This window comes from Dasypus novemcinctus, chromosome 16 (genome assembly GCF_030445035.2).
Source record: "Dasypus novemcinctus isolate mDasNov1 chromosome 16, mDasNov1.1.hap2, whole genome shotgun sequence".
Lineage (NCBI taxonomy): Eukaryota > Metazoa > Chordata > Mammalia > Cingulata > Dasypodidae > Dasypus > Dasypus novemcinctus.
The window spans coordinates 97,027,280-97,054,121 of NC_080688.1; the positions used below are offsets into that span (position 1 = coordinate 97,027,280).

Consider the following 26,842-nt stretch of genomic DNA (forward strand, 5'->3'; position numbering starts at 1 on the left):
GCAGTGCCCACCGCCCGCCTGCGCCTGCCGAGCAGCTGCCGCTCCAGCCTGGAGCTTGGCACGGGCTGGGCTCGGAATGCGGGAACCCTGCCCGCCAGCTGACACCCCGAGGGGGAGTTAGCGCAGGGCTGAGGCTGGGGCGGGCTGGGGCGGATCTGGGCGCGCGGTGTCTGCGGAGGAGGGAAGGTCAGCGGGCAGACGGAACCCGTCCCGGGCGGAGAGAACAGGCTCCACGGAGGCCCCAAGGTGGCCCGTGCTGGCAGGCTCAGGAAAAGTCTAGAATCCCCCTGTGGCTCCGGGGACACGAGGTCAGAAGTACTGGCAGGAGGACAGGAACCGGACTATCATGAGGATCCGGCTTTTCCTAAGGGGGGCGGCAGAGCAGGGTGCAGCCTGCAGGCCTCAAGGCCGTCGCTTTTGGGGGATGGGGTCAGAGGATGGGGAGCCGGGGTTCCCTGATGGGCTGCAGAAAGGTCCAGAGGCCACGGACACCAGGACTTGTGGCTCGGGAGGTGTGGTGTGAGCTGGACGGGGCCCTCTCGTTTGGAAGCGGGGTCTTGGCAGATGTGGTCCAGTGCCGAGGGGGCCCTCGGTGTCCTCAGAAGAGGAGCGGTCGTGCGGGCAGAGAAGAGGAGCGGCCACGTGGAGAGGAGCCCAGGCGGGGGTGACCGGCCACCAGCCAAGGGGCGCCAGGGCCCTCGGAAGCTGGAGCAGGCAGAGGGGGTCCTCCCCAGACCTCCAGGAGGCCTGGCCTCCGGGGCTGAGAGAACAGGGTCTGCTCTTTCCAGCCCCCGTTCGTGGCCCTCCACCAGGCGGCACCAGGAAGCTTTCATCAGGGAAGATGCGTCTGTTACCGACGGCGACAGTGGGGCGCGGTGGACCCGAATCGGCCGTGGGCTCCTCTTGGCACGCGCTGGAGACCGGCCAGGCCGCTGGACGGCCCCTGCCGAGCGCCGCCCCGCGTGTCTGAGGCCTCGAGCAGTAAGCTCAGCCCCGTGGAGGAGCAGCGGCCCCGAAGTCTCGGGACACGGGTTCTTTGGGAGCGCCCTGGACGTGCTCGCAGGAACGAGGAGGCTCTCTCTGGTGCTTGTCCCAGAAGACGGCCAGACGATGCTTTTACCCAGTCTTCAGGGAAGCATCAGTCCAGGCGCCTTCGGGAGAAAGTCACTGGAGACCAGAAAAAAAAGAAGAAAGACGCGGCATCCTGGGCGAGCGGCCGGTTCCCCACCCAGGTCCTGAGGCCCCCTCTGCCCCCAAGGACTGCAAAGCGCGCAGCGGCTGGGACGTTTCTCCTTTAAGTCTCTCGTGAGTGAGGACGGTCTCCTAAGCTGTTCCCAGCCACAGCCCTGATGAGTTAATCCACAAATGTCTGCAGCTGCCAAAGATCAAAATACAGAGAGCAGCGTACACAGAGGACACGATTGCTGAAACCTCATGGACAGGAAGCCGGGGAGGAAAGGGCTCAGAAGCTTGGAAGGGCGCTGGTGTTCCACTCGGGAGGGGCCCCGCAGGGCGACCGGGAGTCGCGCGCATCTGCAGGCTCCCCACCTGCGAGAAGGCCGGGGACACTGAGGCCGGTTGGACTCTTGTTTCCCCTGTTCCTGTGATCCCCGTTTCCGTGGGCCTCGGGGACAAGCAGCTAGGGGGTGGGTCAGGGCTCACCCCCCGCCGGGCCGCCCGTGCCCCCTGCTCTGGTGGGAGGAGGGGGCCCACAGCTCCTTTGGAGGCAGGGAACCCGGGGCGGGCAGTGCTGCTCTTAAGCTCAGCAATGGTGGGGTTCCAGGTTTGCTCTGGCTAAAGTTCTGAAAGTCAATTTTTAAAGACCAATTTTTTTTTTATGTATTTCTCTTGTGATGGGATATACTTCCTCTCCTTATTACTTCCTCCTATTATTTTTGGAACTCTTTTGCCTTCTTGGACCTGGGAATTAAAAGCCTCGATTCCCTGTACTAGACGCCGGGGTTGGCATGCTGCCTTCGGTGGCGCCACAGATGAAGTGGGCCTGATCATAGCAGGTGTGTGTTCACACGTCCTCCGTGAGCCGGGTTGTTATGAAGGTCAAGCAGCAGGTGCACTGGGGGCCCAGGCGGGGCGTCGGTGTCCCTGTTAGACCAGCACTGAGTCTGCACGGAGACCCAGCAAATCCTCGAGGCCATTTCTGGAGGATGAGCTCACGAGGATGGATGGGCTTTTACAGCCACCTTATATACTTTACAGAGTCTGAGTTCTTTCAATAAGTGTGTCACTTTTGTAATGTAAAAAAGGTTCCATTTGGGGGATAAAAAGTGGTTCATGACAATTGTGTTCAGCCTTAGGTATATGATAATTAAATGAACTACATACTCATTTAATTAAAACTCAAATATTTTAAATGTTTTCATCCTCTTATCAGAATATACCATTCCAAAAAATCCAGCATTTTATTACATCCCAAGATCATCAACCAGCTCCCGATAATTGCATCCTTAGTATGGTTGTGGGTAAGCTGAAGGTGAGGATTTTAAATATTTGTACTGTTTAGTCACTATAAAAATCACATTTGGTAAGTATAGTTTTTATTCCTGTTTTCCTCTCACTTGGTAACTCTGGCGTGGCTCCCTGGTGTGGTCACTGTTCTGCCCGCATGCCCGTGGCCACAGGAGGCGCAGGGGCTGCAGCCCCTCCGCCCTGCCTTCTGTGGAGCGCGTCCCGCGCTCCCTCCCGCAGGTGGCTGCCAGGGTGTCTCTCGCACGCCTTGCGTAGTGCGCCTCCTAGAACATGAGCAGCCGCCCTGGAGGATGCTCGGTCAGGAGCCCGGCGGGAGGCACCCAGAGCCCCCGGAAGCGAAAGGAAACGATTCTTTGTCCTGTTGGATTAAAATGTTTGAAAACCACTGGGGGGCGAGGTGGCTCCTTCGTGCTGGTGGGTGGTGGGTGCAGGCTTGTGGAGAGCAGCTTGGCAGTGTCTTAAAAATACAGATGCATTTGCCCTTTGCGTCTCCCTTGTGGGTTCGATCCTGCAGAACTCTAAGGTGAAGCACAGCAGGGGAGTTGTGAAAAGTCATGGTTATTGCGATTTTGAGCTCCTCTACAAAATTCTAACCTATCAAAATCAGTGTGCTCCCTTTGTAACTTTAGGTCAAGTTTAGAACAGTAATATTAATAAGAACTAAAAACCAGCCGGGTTGACGTCCCGTGGAGACCAATATGGAGGTGGGTGAGTCACGAAGGGCTAGATAAACTCAGCGCAGGGATTCCTGGAGGAGCTTCTTTTGTCCAATGGCATGTTTTTCATAAAGAGCAGCTCCCTCTATTTTCAAATTGCAAAGCAAAATGTTGATGGAATGGAAAATCTGTACTTCACACTGCACGGCATTCTGCTAGTAGAGCCTCTTTTATTTAGAATGATGGGGTTGGGGCAGCACTTTTAAACACTGTGCATAAATCCCGTTTCCTTTTTCTTCAAAGGTGGATGAAGAACTAGCCATGGAATTTCACCAGTCGTTTGTTCTCAAGAATATAAATGACAAATGGATTTGCATTAATGATATTTTTAGAGTGGCTTCATAGAATTTTGATTGAATACATCTACTATTTGTATACTAGTTTTTCACCCTCTTAACAGCTTTGTTTGACATAAAAAATATAAGGAGCACATTGGAATTTTCTTTGGTTTTTACTTGGAAGTGATTTGATAAATAAAGGAAAATGGATGTTGAATAACAATGAAATTCAGCATGGAATTATAGCCTCGGGGAGGGGCCAGAGTGTTCTTTACCCTTCCAGGTGGGTTTTCCATGTCAATGTCCCATCCACTGGAGAGTTAAAAGAAGAAAAAATGTAAATGTAATGAGAGAACCATCTGGTTGCTTTTCTTGGGTTTCTGAAAATTGGAAGCAAGCAAAATACTGCTGCGGATATGGTCACCTTAAGAAGATGTATTATTTTTATCAGGAGTATCAAAAAATAGTACATTAGGTAACCTGGAATAAATTTTTCCTAATCTTGGATTCATAGAAAATCCAAGACATAGAAATGTCAAGTCTTGAAATCACATGTTCTATTTAGAGGGCTGCATTTTCAAAGGGCTCCATTTTGTGTTCAGCCAAAAATTAGTTGGTGAGGCAGTAAGTTCTAAGCAAGTTATTTTTGTAGCTTTGCTCAGAATACCAGTGGGATGTCAGCTGACACAAAGTCATTTTCCACGTCAGAGTCTACAATATAGGAAATTGCTTTTTGCCAACAGAAGATTTCTCAGTATCCCGTAGCTCCAGCCCCTCAGCAATAATCTTCAATTTGTAAACTGTTTTCTGGAACTTTAAACACTTTAAAAAGACAGTCCTGGAGATGATAAAATTGCAAAAGTCTAAAATTTAGCATTTCCAAGGTATTATAATGCAAACTCTAAGGTTTACATGAAAAAGCAAGAAAGCCTCTGTGAGGGCGTGCAGCGGCAGCCCTGAGGCTAGGGTGTGCATCTTTGACCTTGCGGTCCCAGGTCAGGTCCCCGAGATCCGCAAGGCACCTCTGCGAGCTGGTGGTCGCTTTGCACTGAGACGGCCACACGAGTTGGGTGGGCTTGGCGCTGTGCACGACCCTCGCCACCCAGCAGGGGTGAGCACGGGGCTGGGGGCCGCTCTGCCTCACACCGCAGATAAGTGTGAGGTCTGCGCTACAGATCAGGAGGTTCTGGGGGAAGCGGACCCCTGGCTGCCGAGAGGCTCCTTGGGAGCAGCGCAGCTCCATTTGGGTCCACCAGACACGGGGGGTTACAGCCGTGAGGCGCGTCCTGTTGAACAGCTCCGCGAGGGCGAAGCAGTGGGGAATTGTCTTCAGAGTGGAAGCCGCCTTTGATGTCCAGTCTCAGCGAGCAGCTCAGAGCCCCCTTTTTCTGCAGAATGTGAGGCCGTCTGGAGAGCAGGCCTGGCGAGCTGCGGACATGGCCCTGCTCCCCCACTGTGTCCCCATCGGCGCCACCCAGCTTATTGGAGTAAAATGGGAAAAAACAGGGCCGTGATTGTGTTGCTACTTTAAGCTTTTTCTCTCCACGGTCTCTCTTCTAAGAGGGGCTGAAAGTTGAACTGGTACTGGTAGCTGTATGCCTCACCAGCATTGGAGGAGGGTGTCTCTTGTCACAGAAATATGGGAGATTTCGGATGTAACAGTAGGCTTTATTTTGACGTATTTCCCAGATTTAGAGAGTTGCTTCGGGTATTCCCAAGAGGAAACTATGTAAGGACCGGTGGCTTAGCTGCCACAGGCTGCCAAAGCGAAGTACCAGAGATGGGTTGGCTTTTACAGTGGGGATTTTGTTGAGGGTAGAAGCTTACAGTGCTGAGGCCATGAAACGTGCAAATCAAGGTACCGTCAGAGATGCTTTCTCAGACCCAAAGTCAACTGCTGGTGATCCTGGGTCCTGCCACGTGGCTACGATGGCGGCTGGCCTCTGCCCAGGTCCCTGCCGTCCCCTCCGGAATCTCCCGTCTCCCAGAGCTCAGCTGTGGGCGGCCAGGCCCAGGGCTTGTCTCTCCCTGGCCGCCTCGCTCAGTCTTGGCCGCTCACTTCCTCCCCGAGCCCGGCTGTGGCCGGCCGGGCACGTGGCCTGTCTCTTTAGCCCTGAGCTGCTCCGAGGCCCAGCCTCTTGGGGGCTTCGTGCTTAAGCTTCAGCTGCTGTGGTCCTCGAGTCCCCTCTCACACAGCAGGGTCAAAATCGGCAGCTTCCTTTCTCTGTGTGCCTCTTCCTGCCTCCACTTAAGCTCCAGCACGAGGGCGGAGGCCACCTTGAGTCTCGCCGCACAGACTAGTCCAGTTGAAAGGGCCCGCACCCCGGAGTGATGAGTTCAAGAGCGTGGTCTTTCTCTTTTTGGGATTCATCAAAGACCTTCCAACTGCCACACCTTGTTTCTGAATGGGAATGTGTTCCTTGAATGTTAGGCTGGAACTAAGCAGACTTGGCGGTTTTGCGCACGAATGGGGGAAAGGATCCCTGGAATCAGGCTTCTGCCTTAGAGGTGCCGTGTGCACAGTCAGCCTAAAGAGCATCTAATCTGCTCCTGGCGTGGCTTGGCTTCTTTAAAATCAGAGTTCTTGGGAGGGAAAGCGTAGTCCTAAATTATATACTGTTTTCTTCCATCAACTTGAGAGTCAGTCTGCATCCTGCCGATGCTTTCTGATGTAGTGAACACTTCTGCCGCCCCCCCACTTGTGGGACAGACGTGAAAATGCCCCCGCTTGCTGGGATGGGCATGAAGACAATCTGTCCTCTGTGTGAAGACGATCTGTCCTCAGCATGGGATGGACATGAAGACAGTCTGTCGTGGGACAGACTTGAAGGTGATCTGTCCTCAGTTTCAGATGGACCTGAAGATGTTCTGTCCTAGCTCGGGGGAAGGACGTGAAGGCTTTCTAGCCTTGTCGTAGGACAGATGTGAAGGCGTCCTGCCGCCAGCTGCGGGTGGACGTGGGACTCCACTTGCCTTCCTCCTCTTCTGACAGATGCATCACATCCTCACGTGAAGGGGACCCCTTCTCCTCCAGCTTGGACCGAGAGCCTGTCAACCTGGTGTTCACGTGACCCACGATGAGTGTTACCTGAAAGCTCTGTAAGAATGTCAACAAAAATTGTTCCAGGGCTAAATGGATAATACTTGGGCATCTGTCTTCTGTTTTTGGAAGGAATTTTGGAAAGTAAAAAATGTGATTCAGTTGTAAACCAATATATTTGAAAGATTCCAATATATTTTTGGAGCATGTCTCTTTTAAAAAATGGGAACATTTAGCTTTTTATAGATTTCCAGAGATTTTTCTTGATGGCCCCAGATTTTTTCCTTGTCCATGAAGATTTCCTGACATCTTGGTCCTTGGGCATTACGTGCTTGCCTCCTTTGAGGCTACTTGGTGCAGATCACATTGTTTTTTCTTTATGTCGCTGATTCCCTTTGATGACTCTGGCTGGCTCGTGAGCAATTCTCAGTGTTTGAGCAATAGCTGCTCCCAGAGATGGGGTCTTCTGGTGCAATGCTGTGGCAGCCTGAGCTTGGACCACGCTTCTCCAACCACGCCCATCACCATGGGTTAAATAAAACTGCCAAAGGGAGGCTGCAGTAGAGGTCTGTCCTGAGGAATTAAGAGGGTACAGAGCTTAGAGTGGCAGCACATTTTGACACGGTGCCCATCTCTGAAGGATGCCAAAGTGCATCCTGCTAGCCACTGGGCTGATGTCTCCCTGCAGCCTAATGAGCAGGTTAAAGGCCACCCTACTAAATTAGGAGAAATAAAGTTCATTGCATCAGTTCACACAACAGATATATAGATCACAAAAAATGTTACATTAAAAAAATATAAGAGGTTCCCATATACCCCACACCCCACCCCACCCCTCCGCTCCTCCCACATCAACAACTTCTTTCATCATTGTGGCACATTCATTGCATTTGGTGAATACATTTTTGAGCACTGCTATACCACATGGATTATAGTTTACATTGTAGTTTACACTCTCCCCGAGTCCATTCAGTGGGTTATGGCAGGATATATAATGTCCTGTATCTGTCCCCGCAATATCATTCAAGACAACTCCAAGTCCCAAAAATGCCCCCATATCACATCTATTCTTCCCTCTCCCTGACCTCAGCAACTCCCATGGCCACTGTCTCCACATCAGTGATACCATTTCTTCTGTTGCTAGAGTCACAATAGTTCTATAGTAGAATACTAGTAAGTTCACTCTAATCCATATTTTACTCCTCCATTCTGTGGACCCTGGAATGATGATGTCCACTTCACCTCTAAATTGAGAGGGGGCTTAGATTCCACATGGTTGATGGATGTGATTCTCCTGCTTGCAGTTGTAGACTCTCTCGGTTTCCTGGTGTAGTGGTTGACCATCCTCACCTTCCTGTTAGCTGGCCTGGGTAAGTCCAGTGAACAGAGGGTAGGTAGTACAACTCTGCTGAGGCTCAGGGCCCAGCTGGCAAATGGACAGTCAAGAGATTCAAGTCTCCTGAGCATACATAAATGCCAGCACCAACCACAGGTTCAGCAAAAGTGACAGAAGAGGCATGTGTAGAGAGGTCACATCTGAATCCAACTCCATCACACTCAGGAGCACAAATTCCAAAGCTGGGCCCACTGACAAGGCACTGAACTCCAGAGCCATCTGCCATGACTGTCAAACTTGTGTGTCACCATAACCCTCAGGAGCACCAGTACCTGGGGTTGCAGCTGCTTTGGCTGTCTCTGGGATCCTGCTGAGACATGCCTAAGCACGACCCCTCTGTCGACCTCCTGACTCATTTTGAAGTCTCTTAGCCATAAAAACTCATTTGTCTTTATTTACCATTTCCCCCTTTTATTCAAGTTCTTTTTCTAGTTGCATCACCAGCTGGTTATTGGTTGTAATCGCTTAGCACCAGGGTAGCTTATCCCTGGGAGTCATGTTCCCTGCCGGGGGGAAGGTAATGCATTTACATGCTGAGTTTGGCTTAGAGAGTGACCACATTTGAGCGTCATGGAGGCTCTCAGGAGGTAACTCTTAGGCATCCTGCAGCTCTAGGCCTAGTTGAAATTTTAAGCACACAGGCTCATAAGCATAGTCATTAGTATCAAGGGCCCATCATTGAACCATTCTTCTTCACTGGTCTTTACCCTTGCTCTCGGGGGATTGTTGCTGTTCCATTGGGGTATGTGACAGAGTTCCCCTGGTAGTTTTTTTTTTTAATTCCCCCACCCCCTGGGCTTGCTTGCTATCTGCTCTCTGTGTCCATTTGCTGTGCATTCTTCTGTGTGTCTGTGTTTATTATTTTATTTATTCCACCCCCCCTTCCCTTGCAGCTTGCTTGTCTGCTATCTCTATCCATTCACTGTGTACTCTTCTTTGTTTTTACTTGTCTCCCTTTTTGTCACATCACCTTGCTGAGTCGGCTCTCTGCAGCGCTTGTGGGCTGGGCAACATTCCGTGGCATGTGGGCGAGCCTGCCTTCACCAGGAGGCCCTGGGATGTGAACCCAGGGCCTCCCATATGGTAGACGGGAGCCCAACTGATTGAGCCACAGCCACTTCCCATCCCCTGGTAGTTTTTTTTTTTTTAAGATTTATTTATTTATTTCTCTCCCCTCCCCCCCCACCCCAGTTGTCTGTTCTCTGAGTCTATTTGCTGCATGTTTTTCTTTGTCTGCTTCTGTTGTTGTCAGCGGCATGGGACTCTGTGTTTCTTTTTGTTGTGTCATCTTGTTGTGTCAGCTCTCCGTATGTACAGTGCCATTCCTGGGCTGATTGAACTTTTCTTTCATGCTGGGCGACTCTCCTTACGGCACGCACTCCTTGTGCGTGGGGCTCCCCTACACGGGGGACACCCCAGTGTGGCATGGCACTCCTTGAGCGCACCAGCACTGCATGTGGGCCAGCTGCACACGGGTCAAGGAGGCCTTTGAATCGCGGACCTCCCATGTGGTAGATGGACGCCCTATCCACTGGGCCAAGTCCACTTCTCCCCTGATAGTTTTTAATAAAGGATGTTTTCTATTAGAGAAGTTGTAGGTTTACAGAAGAGTCATGCATAAAATACATAATTCCCACACACTATTCTTTTATTAACATCTTGCCTTAGTGGTAAATTTGTTATAATTGATTAAAGAATTTTTACAAAATAACTGTACTATTGCCTATATTTCATGGTTTACATTAAGGTTCACTGTGTTGTACAGATACAACCCTATGCTTTTTTTTCAGTAACACATATACAACCTGAAATATCCCCATTTAACCACATTCAAATATATAATTCAATGCTTTTAATTATGTTCACAATGTTGTGCTAGCCTTGTCGTCATTACTAAAACTTTTTCATCATCCCATATAGATACTGCACAGTTTAGGCATCCACTCCCCATTCTTTACCCCCACCTCTGCCTGGTAACCTATATTCTATGAGTTTGCTTATTCTAATTATTTTGTATCAGTGAGATGATAAATATTTGTCCTTTTGTATTTGACTTCTTTCACTCAACGTGATTTCTTCAAGGTTCATCCATGTATTCTCATGTATCAGGAGTTCGTTCCCTTCTATGGCTGAATCTGTGTGTATAAGCCACATTTTTTTATCCCTTCATTGGTTGTGGACACTTCATTTGGCAATTGCAAGTAATGCTGCTATGAACATCAGGGTCAAATATCTGTTTGAGTCCTTAATTTAAATTTTGGGTTTATACGTAGAATTGGGATTGCCAGGTCAAATGGTAGTTCTATACTTAGCTTTCTGAGGAACTGTCAAGCTGTCTTCCACAGCAGCGGCAGCATTTTACATTTCCACCAACAGTGAATAAGTGTTCTTTCTTCTCCCCGACCTCTCCAACACTTGTAACTTTCTGTTTTTTAAATAGTAGCCATTCTAGTGGTATGAAATGGTATTTCATTGTGGTTTTTATCTGAATTTAATTTGCAATTAATAATTGATTTTTTAAAATTTATTTTTTAAAGTCATTTAAGTTACAGAAAGATTGCATATAAAGTATAAAGATCTTTCATATGTTCCATCTCCTCTCTGATCCTCCCCACTCTCTCCCTACCCTGCCACATAGTTTCTGCTCTTATTAATATCTTGCATGCGGGGCATACTTGGCCCAGTGGTTAGGGTGTCCATCTGCCACATGGGAGGTCCACGGTTCAAGCCCCAGGTCTCCTTGACCCATGTGCAGCTGGCCCATGCACAGTGCTGATGTGCGGGGAGTGCCGTGCCACGCAGGGGTGTCCCCCGCGTAGGGGAGCCCCACACGCGGGGGGTGTGCCCTGTAAGGAGAGCCGCCCAGCGTGAAAGAAAGTGCAGCCTGCCTGGGAATGGCGCCGTACACACGGAGAGCTGACATGGCAAGATGACATGACAAAGGGAAACACAGATTCCCGTGCTGCTGACAACAACAGAAGCGGACAAAGAAGACGCAGCGATTGGACACAGAGAGCAGACAACTGGGGTGAGGGGAAGAAGGGGAGAGAAAAAAAAATATCTTGCATGAGTTTAGGACATATGTGGACATATGTGAACCAATATTGATAGATGATTAATGAACCAATATTGATGCATGATTATTGACTAAAGTCGATAGTTTACGTTAAGAGTCCCTTTTGTGTTGTACAATTCTCTGTGTTTCTAATGGATAATGTTATGTATCCATCATTATAGGATAATACAAAATAGTTTCTTTGCCCCCAAAATGCCCTGTACTCTATTCATTCTGTACCCCATCCCTTGCCAAACTCCTGGTAATCACTGATCATTTCACTGTCTCTATAGTTTTGCCTTTTCCAGAGTGTCATGTAGTTGGAATCATACAGTATGTGACTCTTCAGACTGATTTCTTTTACTTAGCAATATGCATTTAAGAATTTTGGTTGCTTCTAATTTTTGGCAATTACGAATAAAGCTGCTATAAACATTCACACACAGGCTTTTGTGCAGACGTCATGTTCAACTCATTTGGGTAAACACCTAGACATGTGATTGCTGAACCATATAGTAAGCCTAAGATTAGTTTTGTATGAAACTCCTTCACTGTCTTCCAAAGTGGCTGCACCCTTTTGCATTCCCACCAGCAGTGGATGAGAGTTTATGTTGCCCCATATCTCCAGCATTTGGTGGTGTTGGTATTTTGGATTTTAGCTATTTTGTTAGGTATGCATTGTATCTTGTTTTAAGTGGCAATTCTTTAAAGACAACTGATGAGCATCTTTTTTGTGTACTTATTTGCCATCTTCATATCTTCTTTGATCAGGTACCTAGGTGCTCAGGTCTTTTGCTCATTTTGTAACTGGGTTGTTTGTTATTGTTAAATTTCATGAGTTGTTTACATAATTGAATACAAGATCCTTATCAGACATGTGTTTTGTAAATATTTTCTCCCAGTCTGTGGTTTGTGTTTTCATTTTCATAACAGTGTTTTTCACAGAGCAGAAGTTTTATATTTGAATGAAGTCCAGCTTACCAATTTTTCTTTCAGGGATCGTGCTTTTGGCATATCTAAAAAGTCACCTAGATTTTTTCCTTTTTTATTTTCTAGAAGTTTTATAGTTTTATGCATTTAGGTCTATGATCCATTTTGGTTTACTTTTTGTGAAAGGTGTAAGATCTGTGTCTAAATTCATCTTCCTATGTCAAAGATCAGTTGACTATATGTATGTAGGTCTGTTTCTGGGCTCTCTATTCTGTTTCCTTGCTCTATTTGTTTGTTCTTTCACCAATACCATACCATCTTGGTCACCATAACTTTTAGTAAGTCTTGAATTTGGGTGATGTCACTCCTCTGACTTTGTTATTCTTCCATATTGTGTGGGCTATTCTGGATCTTTTACCTTTATAGACTTTATAAATCAGTTTGTCAGTATCCATGGAATATCTTGCTGGGATTTTCATTGGGAATGGGAATGAGTTGAATCTACAGATAAAGTTGGGAAGAATCAAAATCTTAAGTCTTCCTATCCATGAATGTGGAATGTCTCTCCATTTATTTAGGTCTTCTTTGATTTCATTAATCAGAGTTTTGTAATTTTCCTCATAAAAATCTCATACATATTTTGTTAGATTTGTACCTAAGTGGTTTTTTTTTTTTTTTTTTTTGGTCTTCATGTAAACAGTGTTGGGTTTTAAATATCAAATTCCAAATATTCATTCAGGTGTATAGGAAAAACTTAAATTTTGTATATTAATCTTATATACTACAACCTTGTTATAATCACTTATTAGTTCCAGGGAGGTTTTTTGTTTGTTTGTTTGTTTGTTTGCCAGTTCTCTGGGATTTTCTATATAGACAGTCATATCATCTTCAAACAAAGGCAGTTTTATTTCTTCCTTCCTAATCTGTAAACCTTTTGTTTTCCTTTTCTTGTCTTATTGCATTAGCTAGAACTTCCAGTATGACATTGAGTAGGAGTGGTGGGAGAGGAGATCCTTGTCTTGTTCCTATTCTTAGGGGGAAGAATCTACTTTCTTGCCATTAAGTATAATGTTAGCTATTGGGTTTCTTTGTTTGTTTGTTTGGTAGATGTTCTTAATCAAGTTGAGGTGGTTCCCCTCTATTCCTAGCTTGTCAAGAGTTTTTATCATGAATCAATGCTGTTTTAGTTTTCCAAAGGTGTAACAATACAAAATACCAGAAATTGGATGGCTTTTATAGAGGGTACTTATGTGGGGTAAAAACTTGCAGTTCTAAGGCCATGAAAAGTCCAAACCAATGCACCACCAGAGATGCTTTCTCACCTGAGTCAGCTACTGACGATCAAGGTGTGTTGCACTTAGTGAGCAAGATGGCAGCTGATCTCTGCCTAGGTCTCTCCTTTCCCTCTGGGTCTGTCTCCTCTTGATGTGCTCTGTGGGCCCAGCCTCTGGGGGTTTGCCCTTAAGCAATACTTTCTTTCACATTGTAGAATCAAATATACCAGCTCCCTTTTTTCCTCTGTCTGTCCATGAGAGTCCCTTTATATACAACCCAGCAAGGGGGCAGAGATTCAACCTGAGTCATGCCTCACTGACAAAGTCCAATCAAAAGCCCTAAAGCAATTTTATCAAGAAATCTAATCCAAGGGTATCACACCCAGAGGAAGAGATTAGTTTACAAACATAATCTTTCTCTTTTGGGGATTCATAAAATAATCTCAAACTGCCACACATATTAAATTTTGTCAAATGCTTTTCTGCATATACTAATATGATCATATGATTTTTCTTCTTTAGCCTGTTGATGTGATGAATTGCATTAATTGATTTTTTTGAATGTTGAACTAGTCTTCCATACCATGAATAAATCCCACTTGGTTGTGGTATATGATCCCTTTCTATACACTGTTGGATTTGATTTGCTAATATTTTACTGGAAATTTTTGCCTCTATGTTCATGAGTGATAATGGCCTGTAATTTTGCTTACAAGTAATATCTTTGTCTGGTTTTGATATTAGGGTAATGGTGGCCTCATAGAATGAGTTAGGAAGTATACCCTGTGCATCTATTATCTGGAAGAGATTGCAGAGAATTGGTATCATTTCTTCCTTAAATGTTTGGTAGAATTCACTAGTGAAATCATCTGGGTCTGGTGCTTTTGTAAGTGTTGTAATTGTTGACTCAATTTCTTCAATAGATAAAGCCTATTCAGATAATCTCTTCTCCTTTTGTGAGTTTTGGTAGTTTTTCAAGGCATTGCTCTATTTCATCTAAGTTATCAAATTTGTAGACATAGAATTGTATGTAATATTCCTTTGTTATACTTTTCATATCCATGGAATCTGTTAGATTGGTTCCTCTTTCATTACTGATATTAATTATTTGTGTTCTCTCTTTTTTCTTGGTTAGCTTGGCTAAAGATTTATCAACTTTATTGACCTTTTCAGTAAAGAACCAGATTTTGGTTTTGTTGATTTTTCTTCTCATTTCCTGTTTTCAATTTCATCTATTTCTGCTCTAATTTTTATTTCTTTTCTTCTGCTTGCTTTGGATTTACTTTGCTCTCTTTTTTTTGTTCTTTTTTAAAATTTTTTTATCCCCTTCCCCCCCTCCCCCCGAGGTGGCTCCCTTGTCTGTCTGCTCATCTTCTGCTTGTCCTCTTCAGGAGACAGGAGGAACTGAACCTGGGACCTCCCATGTGGGAGGCGAGTGCCCAACTGCTTGAGCCACTTCCACTCCCTGCTGGTTGTGTCATCTAATGGTTTCATTGTCTGCTGTTTGCAACGTCTGCTCGTTGTGGTATCTGTTCGTTTTCCTTAGGAGGCACTGGAAGCTGAAGCTGGGACTTGCCATGAGGCAGAGAGGCACCCAACTGCCTGAGCCACACCTGCTCCCTAACTTGCTCTTATTTTGTGAATTTCCTAAATTAGAAGCTTAGATTATTGATTTTAGATCTTTCTTCTTTTTAAATATATGCCTTTAATACTGTTAATGTCTTTCTTAGCACAGTTTTTGATGCATCTCACACATTTTAATAAGTTGTCTTTTCATTTTAATTTAGTTCAAAATATTTTTAAATTTCTATGAGACTACATCTTTGATTCATGTCTTATTTAGAAGTGTGTTGTCTAATCTCCAAATATTTTGGCAATTTTCTGGCTATCTTTTGTTATTGGTTTCTAGTTTAATGTCATTGTGACTTGAAAGCATACTTTGAGTGATTTCTATTCTTTTAAATTTGTTAAGGAATCTTTTATGATTCATGATGTGATCTATCTTGGTGAATGTTCCATGTGAGCTTGAGAAGAATGTGTATTCTGCTCTTGTTGGATGAAGGATTTATAAATGTCTAATAGATTCACTTGATTCATGGTTCTGTTAAGTTCAACTCTATCCTTACTAGTTATCTGCTTGTTGGATCTGCAATTACTGATATATTTGTGTTGAAATCTCCAACCATAACAGTGTATTTGTGTATCTCTCTTTGCATTTCTAGCAATTTTTGCCTCATGTAATTTGAAGCCTTGTTGTTAGGCACTATACACATTAAGGATTGTTATATGTAATGTCTGTCTGTCCGTCTTTCTCTCTCTCTTTTAATGTACTGGGGGCCAGGGATCGAACCTGGGACCTCATATGTGGGAAGCCAGTGTTTGTAACCACTGAGCCACATCAGCTTCCCTGAGTTAGTTTTGCTTCTTATTAGTTTTTATTTTTTCAGGAGACACCAGGAACCAAACCTGGGACCTCCTGTGTGGGAGGCAGGCACTCAACTGCTTGAGCCACATCTGCTCCCATGTAATTCATCTCTTTATCCCTGATAATTTCATTGCTTTGAAATCTTCTTGGTCTGAAATTAATATAGTTATTCCAACTTTCTTATTTTAATTTAATTTAATTTTATTTTATTATTTCATTTATTTTTATTCCCTTCCTGCCCCCAAGATGGCTCCCTTCTCTGTCTGCTTAGTGTCTGTTTGTTTTCATTAAGAGGCACTGGGAACCGAACCTGGGACCTCCCATGTGGGAGGTGAGTGCTCAACTACTTGAGCCACTTCTGCTTCCTGCTGGTTGCATCGTCTGTTGGTTGCAGTGTCTGCTGGTTGCAGCATCTGCTGGTTGCTGCATCTGATTGCTGCAGCTCTGTTTTTTGCATTATCTGCTCGTTGTGGCATCTGCTTGTTGCAGTGATTGTGGTGTCTGCTTGTTGCAGCATCTGTGGCATCTGCTGGTTGCGACTTCTGCTGTTTGTGGCATCTGCTCAGTGTGGCATCTTCTTTAGGAGGCACCAGTAATTGAACCCAGGACCTCCCATGTGGGAGGCTGGACGTCCAGTTGCTTGAGCCACATCCACTCCCCCAACTTTCTTTTGATTAGTGTTAGCATAGTATACCTTTATCCATCCCTCCACTTTAATCTTTCTGTGTCTTTATGTTTAAAGTAGATATCTTGTATACAACATATAGTTAGGCCCTGTTTTTGTTTCCATTGACAGTCTCTGTCTTTTAATTGGTGTGTAAAGACTGTTCACATTTAAAGTGATAATTGATATAGTTAGATTAATATCTACCATATTTGTAACTGCTTTCTACTCATTTTCTTTTCTTTTTGATCTTCCACTCTTTTTTATTTTTTTGCCTTCTCTGGTTTTAATTGAGCATTGTATATTCCATTTTCTCTTCTCTCTTAGTATATCACTTATTCTTCTCTTTAAAATATTTTAGTGGCTGCCTTAGAGTTTGCAGCTAATACATTTACAACTAATCTAAGTTCATTTTCAAATAACTCTATACCATTTGTGCTGGTTTGAGTTTTTTTGTGGGCCCCAGAAAATCTTGTTCTTAAAGCAAACCCATTCCTTTAACTGTAAATCCATTGTGGATGGGACCTATTGATTAGACACAGTCAAGCATCCTTTTGATTAGATTCCTTGAGTTCAGGGCCTTTGATTAGATTGTGGGACCCAAGATGGATCTTAATCCTCTTACTGGAGTCCTTTATAAATGGAGGACTAAAAAAACACAGAGACAGAGAGGAACCCACTAAGCAGAGAATACCACGAGAGCAAGAAGCTGAAACCAGCGCAGCCTGGGGGAGAAGGCAGAGACTGGCAGAGCCGCCTTTGTGCCTTGCCACATGGCAGGAGTCCAGGATTGTCAGCAGCCAAGCTCTGAGGACAGAGCTTCACCTGACGCCTTGATCTGAACATTTTTTCTCAGTCTTATAAGCCTTAAGCCTTGTAACTTAAGCTTATAAGTTAATAAATCCCATTGTAGAAGCCAACACATTTATGGTATCTTCCCTTGGTTGTCTTTAGCAAATTAATGCACACTTCAAGAATATTGCCAGGTACCTCATAATAAAGTTTTCCTAATTCCTCCTTCCCACCCCTTATAACATTGCTGTCCTATATTTTACTTATATCTGTAAACTGTAATATCCAATATATTGTTGATATTATTTTGAATAAACTGTTATCTGGTAGATGAGTTAAGAATAAGGAAAATAAAAGATTACCTTCATTTATTCCTTCTTGGGCATTTTATTTTCTTTATGTAGACCCAAGTTTCTGATATATATCATTTTCCTTCTTTCTGAAGAATTTCTTAAATAGTTCTTGTTCAGTAGGTCTACTGGTATCAAATTCTTTTAATTATTAACTTATTGTTTAAGAAGTCTTTTACTCCCCCACTTTTTTCATTTTTAAAATTATCTTTTAATTCCTAGTGCTTATAATTATTATCACTATAAACAACATTATAGTTCTCACAAATCAAAACTATTCAGAGAGAAAGAGAATGAACAGTTTATGCTCAACCTTGACTTTTATGTATAGAAAACAGCACAGCAGTGAACCTGCCCATTGGTTTTTAGTTTCTAAAAAACTTGGTAAACAACATTATTTTCTTTATTTATATTCTTGTTAGACAGAATTCACTGGAATTCACAGTGACAAAGTATTTTGTAACCAACATGATACAAATATGTGTCACAAATGTCACATAGCTACTCCACAAATCATTGATCATTTGCATGTTATACTTATCCTAAAAATCATAAATGTCTTATATATGTAATGTTTGTACACGTATTGGAGTATTTTAATTTGTGGTAAATTATTTGACAACAAATTAAAATGTAATAAAAATAATAATATAACTTGTCAATCTACTATGGTTAAATGGTTTCAGATGCTCATTTGGACTCAGATAATCAAGGGGTTATTACTTAGGATAATTCTAACTGCTGTAACAGATAATCCCAATTCTACATGACTTAAAAACCATACCAGTGCCTCATTCAATGAGAAATGCTGGTGCTCTTTTGGTCCTTGAAATCGTCTCCATTCTGAGGATTCCTGGAGGGACTGCAGAGATCAGTACACCATCAGGGGAAGAAGGGTACAGGCATGGTGATTCCCACCACATCCCCTTCAACTGTCATACTGGCCTACTGTCAAGGAAACAAACGTTAGTGTCACTTAGGAAATGGTGAGGTTTGGTGTGCTGTTCTTGTGTAGGGATCTCTCTAAGGCTCGGGTACCAAGGGCTCTGTGGAGTTGGAGTCATTCCTTGTGTTTGCATTCATCTGTGTGCCCTGCAAAACCCTAACCTGGTGCTAAGCAGTGGTTTACTCCTTAAATTTTGAAGTATTGTTCCGCTGGCTACAGAATTCTAGGTTGGTGGGTTTTTTCTTTTAACAATTTAAATATTTCACCCACTCTCTTCTTGCTTGGATGATTTCTGAGTAGAAGTCTAATGTAATTTTTAACCTTATTCCTCTATAGTTATGGTGTCTCCCTGGGTTCTTTCACAATTATCTCTTTCTCTTTTATTTTCTGCATTTTGAATATGATATGCCTAGATATCAGTTTTTTGGTTTTGATCCTCCTTTCTGTTCTTTGAGATTCCTGGATTTGTGATTTGGTGTCTGTCAATAATTTTTAAAAATCCTCAGCCATTATTGCTTCAAATGTTTATTCTGTTTTTGTCTCTTCTTTTGGTATCCCCATTATGCACTGTTATGCTTTTTTAATTGTCCCACCATTCTTGGATATTCTGTTCCTTTCTTTTCGGTGTTTCTTCTCTTTGCCTTCCAGTTTGAGAAGTTTCTATTGATATAGCTGATGTCACTGATTCTTTACATGGGTGTGTCTGGTCTACTGATAAGGCCATTGTAGCAGTTTGATATGGTTCATGAATTCCAAAAATAGATATTGCATTATGTTTGTAAACAGGTCTGTATCTGGGCATGATTAAATTATAATTAGGGCTTTGATTGGGCCACATCAGTAGGGTGTTGAGTCCCTGTCCTGTGTAGGGACTCACAGATAAAAGACATGGCAAAGGACAGAATTTGAGTTTTGATGCTGGAGTCTTGAGCTGGAGCCCAGGAAGTGAACACACAGGAGAAGTACACAGAGGAATAGAGACGGCTCCTTAGACACAGAAATGAACCCCAGGAAGAGAGGAAATCAGGAAGCGAGGAACCCGGGAAGCCTGAACCCTGGCAGATGTCGGCAGCCATCTTGCTCCAACATGTGGAAATAGACTTTGGTGAGGGAAATACCTTAGGCTTTATGGCCCGGTATCTGTAAGCTCCTACCCCTTCTACCCCAAATAAATACCCTTTATAAAAACCAACTGATTTCTGGTACTTTTGCATCAATACCCTTTTGGCTGATGAATACAGTCATCAAAGCCTTTTTTTTTCCATTTTTGTCACAGTGTTTTCTCATTTGTAGCATTTTCTTTTGATTCTTTTTTTTTTAGATTTATTTTATTTATTTCTCTCTCCTTCCCCCCATTGCCTGCTCTCTGTGTCCATTCACTGTGTGTTCTTCTGTTTCCACTTGCATTACCTGGGGCTCTGGGAAAGTGCATCTCTTTTTTGTTGCATCATCTTGCTGTGTCTGCTCTCCGTGTGTGCAGCGCCACTCCTGGTCAGGCTGCGCTTTTTTCACGTGGGGCACACTCTTTGTGCATGGGGGCACCCCTGCGTGGCACAGCACTCCTTGCGTGCGGCAGCACTGTGCGTGGGCCAGCTCACCACGGGTCAGGAGCCCTGGGATCGAACCCTGGACCCTCCATATGGTAGACGGATGCTCTGTCAGTTGAGCCACATCCCCTTCCCTTTTTTGATTCTTAAATAGTTTTCACCTCTCTGCTTACATTACCCCTCTGTTCTTGTGCTGTATCCATCAGATCCCTTAACATAATAAGAGTTTTTAAAAATGCACACTCTTTGCCATGTCTGAGCCTTGCTGTCCTGCCTCTTTGCAATCCTGGGACCGTTCTCCTCGCTCTCGGCTCTGGATGACCATCTTTCCTCTCAGGAGAGGGAAGTCCAGCCTAGTGCCCCTCCGTTTCTAACCTGTTCCCACGGGGCCTCCTCATTTTACCACCTTGCTTCCTTAGAGGGCCGGGCCTTTATTGTGGCGTTTGGAAGCTGCAAGTCCAACAAAACCTGACAGAACAGTGCCAAAAGCTGTTATTTTCACTGGAGGACGTCTCTGAGCACCCCGGATCCCCTCCAGGGAGGGCCTTCTTGGTGGGTGGGGGCAGAGACAATTACGGGGAATAAGAAGGACCGGAAAGTGGGGCTCAGAAAAGCCGCCTTCTCTGCAGAGATGAGGGCAGGGGTCGGAGAGCGCTGGGAGGGAGCCTGAAGAGGGGGCGCTGCACCCCAAAGTGGAAGGGGCCCTTCCCTGGGGCCCGAGGGGGAAGTGGAGCAAGGAGCATAGGAGGAGGTGGGCCGCCAGGAGCTGGCAGGTGGGCGGGGGTCAGCCAGGGTGCTGGGCTGGGGCAGGTCGGTGTCCCTGTGGCCCCCGCCCCCGCGGGGTGGGGCTGCGCGCCTCCAGGGGGGAGGGCAGGGCTAGGAGCAGCGGGGAGCCCCGGGAGCCCCGGGTGGGGGACGCCGTGCCCGCCGTGGTCACCGGGTGGCCAAAGCGCAAGGCCGCGAGGCTGGGGCCCCGCTTGGGCAGCAGCGCAGACCCTCGCAGCCCGGCCTGTCCTGCCTTCCCAGACTGCGGCCGGACGGAGGACAGGCGTGAGGGGCTGCGCTGACCAGCGCTCGGCCCGGGCTCTGCGGTGAGACCCGTGGGCTCCGCGAGGGGCCGTGCTGGGGGTCCCGTGGGCTCCGCGGAGGGGCCGTGCTGGGGGGTCGCGTGCGCTCCGCGGAGGGGCCGTGCTGGGGGTCGCGTGGGCTCCGCGGAGGGGCCGTGCTGGGGGTCGCGTGGGCTCCACGGAGGGCCGTGCTGGGGGTCGCGTGGGCTCCGCGGAGGGGCCGTGCTGGGGGGTCGCGTGCACTCCGCGGAGGGGCCGTGCTGGGGGTCGCGTGCGCTCCGCGGAGGGCCGTGCTGGGGGTCGCGTGGGCTCCACGGAGGGCCGTGCTGGGGGGGTCGCGTGGGCTCCGCGGAGTGGCCGTGCTGGGGGGGTCGCGTGGGCTCCGCGAGGGGCCGTGCTGGGGGTCGCGTGGACTCCGCGAGGGGCCGTGCTGGGGGTCGCGTGGGCTCCGCGGAGGGGCCGTGCTGGGGGTCGCGTGGGCTCCGCGGAGGGACCGTGCTGGGGGGTCGCGTGGGCTCCGGGAGGGGCCGTGCTGGGGGGTCGCGTGGGATCCGCGAGGGGCCGTGCTGGGGGGGTCGCGTGGGCTCCGCGAGGGGCCGTGCTGGGGGGTCGCGTGGGCTCCGGGAGGGGCCGTGCTTGGGGTCGCGTGGGCTCCGCGAGGGGCCGTGCTGGGGGTCGCGCAGAGCCGGGTTGACAAGTGGGGGCTGCGCGGTCTTTCTCCTAGCGGGGCTGCTTTCACATTTGACAGACACATGTTCAAGGAATGGGAAAAAATGCGATTGAAACTTACCAGGATTTCTGCACGGTGGGTAGTGATGCCGCACTGTCATTCCTGGCTTTAGGTGCGTCCTCTCTCTCTCTGTCAGTCTGACTAAAGGTTTGTCGACTTTATTGATCTTTTTAAAAAATCAACTTTTGGATTTGTTGAATCTCTGTTTTTCTCTATTCTGTTTTGTTTATCTCTGCTGTAATCTCCACTATTTCCTTCCTTCTATTAATTTTTTTTTTTTTTTTTTTTTAAAGATTTATTTATTTATTTAATTTTCCCCCCTCCCCTGGTTGTCTGTTCTTGGTGTCTATTTGCTGCGTCTTGTTTCTTTGTCCGCTTCTGTTGTCGTCAGCGGCACGGGAAGTGTGGGCGGCGCCATTCCTGGGCAGGCTGCACTTTCTTTTCACGCTGGGCGGCTCTCCTCACGGGCGCACTCCTTGCGCGTGGGGCTCCCCCACGCGGGGGACACCCTTGCGTGGCACGGCACTCCTTGCGCGCATCAGCACTGCGCATGGCCAGCTCCACACGGGTCAAGGAGGTCCGGGGTTTGAACCGCGGACCTCCCATGTGGTAGACGGACGCCCTAACCACTGGGCCAAAGTCCGTTTCCCCCTTCTATTAATTTTGAATTTAGTTTGCTCTTCTTGTCCTAGTTTTTTTAGATGTGAAATTAGGTTATTGATTTGTGATCTTTTTTCTTTTTTAACGTAGGCATTTAGAGCTATAAATTCCTCCTGAGCACTGCCTTCACTGCATCCCATAAGTTTTGGTATGTTGTGTTTTTGTTCATCTCAAGATATTTCCTGGTTTTCTTTGTGATTTCTTCTTTAACACACTGGTTGTTTAATAATATCATTTAATTTCCACATATTTGTAAGTTTTCCAGTTTTCCTTCTGTTACTAATGTCTAGCTTTATTCCACTGGGGTTGGAGAAAATATTTTGCATGATTTTATGTATTTTTTAATTTATTAAGACTTGTTTTGTAGCCTAACATATGGTCAGTCCTGGAAAATAGTCCTTGTGCACTTAAGAAGAATGTGTATTCTGCCATTGTTGAGTGGAGCGTTCAATATATGTCCATTAGATCTAACTGCTTAATAGTGTTGCTCAAGTTCTCTTTTCCTTATTCATCTCCTGTTTAGATGTTCTATCAATTATTGAAAGTGATGTATTGAAGTCTCCAGTTATCACTGTAGAACAATCTGTTTCTCTCCCTTTAATTCTTAAATTTTTTCTTCATATATTTTGGGGTTCTGTTGTATGCATAGTGTTTATAATCATGTCTTTCTTGCTGAACTGAAACTCTTATTGGTATATAAATCCTTCCTTGTCTCTTGTAATGCTCGTACCTTAAAGTCTAATTTGTATGGCAATCGGAAAGCTAACTTGGCTCAGTGGTTAGGGCATCCGTCTACCACATGGGAGGTCCACGGTTCAAACCCCAGGCCTCCTTGACCCGTGTGGAGCTGGCCCATGCGCAGTGCTGATGTGTGCAAGGAGTGCCGCCCCACGCAGGGGTGGCCCCGTGTAGGGGAGCCCCACGTGCAAGGAGTGCACCTCATAAGAAGAGCTGCCCAGCGTGAAAGACAGTGCAGCCTGCCCAAGAATGGAGCTGCACACACAGAAAGATGACACAACAAGATGACGCAACAAAAAGAAACACAGATTCCCGTGCCGCTGACAATAACAGAAGTGGACAAATAAGACGAAGCAGCAAGAAGACACAGAGAACAGACAACCGGGGTGGGGGGGGGGGATGGCGAGAGAAATAAATAAATAAATCTTAAAAAAAAATTTGTATGGCAATAATATAGCCACTCTGGCTCTTGTTGACTACTGTTGGCACGGGATCTCTTTTGCCACTCTTTTACTTTCAACCTCTTTGTCTTTGTACCTAAAGCGAATCTCTTGTAGACAGTGTATGACTAGATCATGCTTTTTCATCCAATCTACCAGTCTCTGCCTTTTCATAGGGGACTTTAATCCATCAGCATAGATATAACTAGAAAATGACCTTGAATAAAAGGGTCAACTCAGACCAGCAGAATATCTCAGCGTACATATAATATCAGGAGTTAAAAATGCTTTTTGACCTGAATAAAAGGGGGAAATGGAAAGGACAAAAGAGTTTATATGGCTATGAGTCTCCAAAAAAGAGCCGGGAGGTTATCAGAGGGGTCGCCCTTATGCACACCTGAGCAGAGACCCAGAGACCGATAAAGTAGATACAACCCAGATATTGGTTCTTCTGAGGGCTACAGAGACCCACATGTTCTATGGTCATGGCAGATGGAGTTCAGTGCCATGTCAGTTGGCCCTACTTTGGAGTTTGTGTTTCTGTGTAATGGAGCTGGACTCAGATGTGATCTTTGTTCACAAGCCTCTCCTGTTACTTTTACCGGACCTGTGGTTGGTGCTGGGGTTTAATGTATATCCAGTCCAGACCTGAATCTCTGGACTGTCCATGTGATAACCAGGCCCTGAGACTCAACAGACTTGCAACTCCTACACTCTGGTTTATTGGACTTACCCCACTCAACTAACATGTAGGTGAAGAAGGTCAACCACCACACCAGAGAGCCAAGAGTGCCTACAACTGAAAGCAGGAGGATTACATCCAGTATCCATGTGGAATCTAAGCCCCCTCTTGATATAGATGTGGAGTGGACACAACCATTCCAGGATCCACAGGATGAAGGAATAGAGTATGGATTAGAGGGGACTTACTGATATTCTATTCATGAACTACTATGATTAGTAATCGAAGAAAACGTAGCATTGATTTGGAGAAAGTGGCCATGGTAGCTGCTGAGGGTAGGGAGTGGGAAGAAGAGACATGATGTGGGGGCATTTTTCAGGACTTGGAGCTGTCCTGGGTGGTGCTGCAGGGACAGTTACCAGATATTGTATGTCCTCCCATGGCCCACTGGGTGGACTGGGGGACAGTGTAAACTATAATATGGACCATTGACCATGTGGTGCAGCAGTGCTCAGAGATGTATTCACCAAGCACAATGAATGTCCCATGATGATGGAGGAAGTTGTTGTTATGGGAGGAGTGGGGTGAGGGGGGTGAGGGGTATACGGGGATCTCATATTTTTTTAATGTAACATTAAATAAATAAAGATACAAAATAAAAATAAATAAAAATAAAACAAGCTTTGACAGAAAAAAAAATCCATCAGCATTAACTGAGAGGAAAGGATTTACTTCTGCCATTTAGTAATTTGTTTTCTGTATGTCTTGTATGTTTTTGTTCCTCATTACTTCATAACTTGCTTTTTTGGATTTAGTTGCTTTTTCTTAGTGTATCACTTTAATTCCATTCATCTTTCCTTTTCTCTATATAGTTGTTATTTTCTTACGAGTTACCTTTGTGATTCCAATTAACATATTAAAATAATGACAACCTAATCAGGCTAGTGCCAACCTAATTTCAGGAGTTTACAGACTCTCTACTATACATCTCCATTCCTCCTCCTTTGTATTGGTATTGTCTCAGATTATATCTTCATACATTGCCCATTAATATAGAATTGAAATAGTATTTTATGCATTTTGCCTTTTAAGTCATATAGGGTGGCAAAAAGCCAATTACAAATTAAAAGTACAATAACACAGGATTTTATATTTACTTATATAATTATCTTTACCTGTGTTCTTCATTTCTCCTTATGGCTTCAAGTTACTGTCTAGTGACCTTTTATTTCAGCCAGAAGGACTCCCTTTGACATTTCTTACAGGGCAGTTCTTCCAGTGTTGCTCTCTTTCTACTTTTCTTTATTTGTTAATTTCTTAATTTCTCATTCACTTTTAAAAATAATTTTTAAGTTGGAGAGGCAGCTTTATGATAATCCATGCATAAAATAGATAGTTCTCATATACTTCCCCCATTATTATAAATAATTTCCATTAGTGTGTTACCTTTGCAACAATTAAAGAAAGAATATTATTAACTATAGCCCATAGTATACATTAGGGTTCACTGGTTATGTCGTACACTTCTATGGATTTTTTAAAAAGTTTATGCTAGTAATGCATATACAATGTAAAATTTCCCCCTTTTTACCACATTCAAATATATCATTCAGTGATACTAATTACATTCACGGGGTTGTGCCTCCACTACCACCATTGCACAGCAAAACTTTCCATCACCTCAGACAGAAATTCTGTACCAGTTAAGCATTAACTCCCTGTGAGTCTGAATTTTGTGAATCCCAGAAAAAGATTATGTTCTTAAACTAATCTCTTCCTGTGGGTGTGGCACATTTTGATGGATTTTAGATACTTGATTAGATTGCTCTTGATTGGACTATGTCGGGGAGACATGACTCAAGTCAAGTGTCCACTCTCTTGCTGGGTCTGATCTAAACGGGCACATACAGAGACAGAGAAAGGAAGTTGACATATTTGCTTCAGCCTTGTGAGGAAAAGTACTCTAGGTTTGCCAACAGCTGAGCTCAAGGAGAGAAGCCCAAGAGGTCAAGAAGCTGAGTCCCAGGGGAAAATAACTGGCCACAGCTGAGCCCCAGGAGATGGTAGACCCTGGAGCAGAAGGCAGGGACTGCGGCAGAGAAGGCCACCATCTTGCTTCGCCTCATAGAAGGACCCTGAGAAAGCATCTTTGCTTACTGATGCCTTGATTTGGGCATTTCACGGGCTCAGGTCTGTAAGCTTTTACCTCAAATAAATCCGCTTTATAAAAGCCAACACATTTCTGGTACTTTGCATCGGCAGCCTTCTGCAAACTAAGACACTCTCCATTTCCTACCCCCATCCTGGATATTGGTATCCTATATTCTAGTTTGTTAATCTATGAATATGCTTATTTCATGTCAGTGGGATTATACAATATTTTTCCTAGTGTGTCTGGTTTATTTCACTGAACACATCTTTAAGCTTCATCATGTTGTCACATGTATCAGAACATCATTCCGTTTAATGGCTGAATGATATCCCATTGTATGGATATACCACATTTTGTTTATCTGTTCATTGTTGGTGGCCATTTGGGTTGCTTCCATCTTTGACAATTGTGAATAATGCTGCTATGAACATCAGTGTGAAAACATCTGAATCCCTGCTTTCAATTCTTTTGGG

The 26,842-nt window shown here is 45.2% G+C and overlaps 1 protein-coding gene across 1 annotated transcript in view; it reads left to right on the forward strand.

Moving 5' to 3' along the window:
- The window catches only part of LOC131273727 (nuclear transport factor 2-like), a 69,417-nt gene that overhangs the window by 13,554 nt on the left and 29,021 nt on the right, over window positions 1–26,842 (forward strand). The window lies entirely within an intron of this gene.